Source organism: Chrysochloris asiatica, unplaced genomic scaffold, assembly GCF_000296735.1.
Source record: "Chrysochloris asiatica unplaced genomic scaffold, ChrAsi1.0 scaffold00044, whole genome shotgun sequence".
Lineage (NCBI taxonomy): Eukaryota > Metazoa > Chordata > Mammalia > Afrosoricida > Chrysochloridae > Chrysochloris > Chrysochloris asiatica.
In genome coordinates, this window is record NW_006408562.1 from 9,507,137 (window position 1) to 9,510,676 (window position 3,540).

Here is a 3,540-nt window from a genome sequence, read left to right on the forward strand (position 1 = left end):
CTACTCATAGTGGCCTTATGCACAGCAGAACAAAACACTGCCCGATCCTGGACCAACCTCACAATTTGTCAAAAATGAATGGATTGCATAAAGATCAATATTCTAGGCATTTGTTGTTGTTCCGTGTCATTGAGTCGATCCAGATTATAGGGACCCTCTATAGGTTGGCTCTATAGTCACTGGAGAAGGATATTATGTTTGGTAAGGTGGAGGGTCAGAGAAAAAGAAGAAGACCCCCAGCAAGATGGATTGGCAAAATGGCAGAATCAATGGGCTCAAACGTGGCAACAATTATGAGAAAGTATTGTGCTCATGTGGAACCTGTACATAAACCAAGGGGCAGCCATTTAAACACAACAAAGGCACACTGTGAGCTTTAAAATCAGAAAAGGTGTGTGTCAGGGTTTTATCTTTTCAATTTATATGTATGGAACTTCATACCAACCCCTGACCCATAGCATTGTCTCTATTTGGTCTGACTTGAATTTGGGTGGAGCAGTGCTATCATCAGAACATTGTAGAAAGAGCAGTCAGGAGTGGTTAGGAAGACCAATATTCCTTCTAGTTGAGAATCTGATACAGGCTGTGTTATGTCATGGAAATCAGGACAGTGTTTCAAGAAGAAAGCAGCAGGTCCTGGGAAAGATGGCAAAGTAAGCAGACTCACTGAAACAACTCTGCAGCAAAGACATGGAAAACCACATGAGCACAATACTTTCTAGAATTTTCATTCTTCTCAATGTTATACATAATTTTGTTATGGTACACACCATCTAATGTCTTTGCATAGTCAATAAAACACAGGTAAACATCCTTCTGGATTTCTGTGCTTTCAGTCAAGATGCATCTGGCATTAGTGTTGATGTTCCTGTTTTGCACATATTCTTCTAAATCCAGCTTGGATTTTGAACTGTTCCCTCTCAATGTACTGCTGCAAATATTTTTCAGTTATAATTTTCTATTTCAATTTCATGTGCTATTAATGACACTGTTCAATCACATCTCCATTCTACTGGATAATGATACTTTGAAACACACATAAGTATGTATCTCTTTCAGTCGGTTTAACAGATAGATTTTTAGTGGTATCATTTACTTTGTTCAGGCTATGTTCACCACACAAAATTTCAGTGCTACTTTTTCCTTTGCCAAAAAATAGCAAGATATCTAAGATTTAGGAAATGACTTCCACTTTCCTCCCCAACATCTCATAGGAGGGAGCTCAAAACTGTTCACTGAAAAACTCCATTTATGTTTCAACTACATTTTCCATGAATTTTCTGAAGACATTGGGCAAAGAACAAGTCTTCAGGAATTGATGGAATACAAATTGAAAAATTCCAACAAACTGATGAAGCACTGAAGGCACTCACTCTTCTATGCCAAGAAATTTGGAAGATAGTTATCTGGCCAACTGATTGGAAGAGATACATAAATTGTGCCTATCCCAAAGAAAGATGACCCAACAGAATGCAGAAATCTTCCAAAATATCCTTAATATCTCATGCAAGTAAAATTTTGCTAACTATAATACAAAAACAGTTGCAACAGTACATTGACAGGAAATGGCCAGAGGGTCAAGCCATATTCAAATAAGGATGTGGAATGAGGATATCATTGCTGAAGTCAAATGGATCTTTGCTTAAAGAGAAGAATACCAGGAAGATGTTTACCTGTGTTTTACTGACTATCCAAAGGCTTTCAACCATGTGGACCATGACAAACTATTGATAATATTGTAAAGAATGAATATTCCAGAACACTTAATTGTGCTCATGAGAAACCTAGACATAAACCAAGAGGCAGTCATTCAAACAGAACAAAAGGATACTAAATGGTTTAAAATCAGAAAGGTGCATGCAATGATGTATTCTTGCACCATATTTATTCAATCTGTATGCTGAGCAAATAATCCAAGAAGCTGAATTATATGAAAAAGAAGGTGACATTAGGATTGGAGGAAGACACATTAACAACCTGTGATATGCAGATGACACAACCTTGCTTGCTGAAAGTGAAGAGGATTTGAAATACTTACCTGATGAAGATCTAATTCCTCACCACTGGACCAATAAATAATGTCCATATAAATGGAGAAATGATTGAAGTTGTTAAAGACTTCATTTTTCTTGGATCCACAACATTCATGGAAGCAGCAGTGTAGAAATCAAATGGCATATTACATTAGGCAAATCTGCTGCAACAGACCTCTTTAAAATGATCAAGAGCAAAGATGTCAGTTGGAGGACTAAGGTGGGCCTGACCTAAGCCATAGTATTTTCAATAGCCTCATAGGTGGCATGTGACAGTTGTAAAAGAATAAGGGAGACTGTAGACTAATTGATGCATTTAAGGTATGATGTTGGTGAAGAACACTAAGATTATCATGGACTGTCAGGAGACCAAACATATCTGTATTGGAAGAAGTGTAGTCAGAATGTTCCCTAGGAGGTAGGATGGCAAGACTTCATCTCTCATTCTTCAGGCATATTATTAGGAGTGACCAGTCCCTGGAGAAGGACATCATGCTTTGTAAAGTGGAGGGTAAGCAAAAAAGAGGAAGATCCCCAACAAGATGGATAGGCCCAGTGGCAGCAGCAACAGGGTCAAGTGTAAAAATGATACTGAGAATGGCACAGGACTAGGCACTGTTTGGTCCTATTGTGCATTAGTTTGCATGAGTCAGAACTCAGAGTCACCGTTAGTTTTATTATGAGTACCATTTTAGCTAGAGTCCTGGTGTGGTGCTGTGGGTTAATGCACCAGACTGCAAAGCTGTTTGAACTGCAAGGTTGGTAGTTCAAACTCACCGGCTGCTCCTTGGAAACCCTATACAGGTCGCTATGGGTCGGAATCGACTCGACGGCATTAACAACAACAACCATTTTAGCTAAAATGGTCTTTCATTAAAGTTCTGCTTTGCATCTGGTTTGAACTGCAAGGTTGATGGTTCAAACTCAACAGCTGCTCCTCAGAAACCCTATACAGGGTCACTATGAGTGGGAACCGACTGGACAGCACTTCACACCACCACCACCAAATGGCTAATGATAGTGAACAACTTGATGAGTTTGTTGCATGTTTGATTGTCCACATTGATGAAGTGTCTGTTCATGGCCTTATCCATTTTATAATTGGGATTGCTTGCTTTTTGCTGCTGAGTTGCTGAAATTTTCTATAAATTTTAAAGATTAGGCACTTTAATGAGATATGTTGTTTCCAAAGATTTTTTTTTCCTAGTCTGCAGGATGTCCTTTTACTCTTTTGATGAGTATATATATATATCATCTCTCATACTTCAGACATATTGTCAGGAGGGATCAGTCGCTGGAGAAGGATATTATGTTTGGTGAGGTGGAGGGTCAGAGAAAAAAAGGAAGACTCTCAACAAGATGGATTGGCCAAGTGGCAGCATGGATAGACTCAAGCTTGGCAAAAGTAATGAGGTTGGCCCAGGATTGGGCAGTATTTCGTTCTGCTGTGCATAAGGTCGCTATGGGTCGGTACCGACTCTATGGCACTTAACAATATATATATATA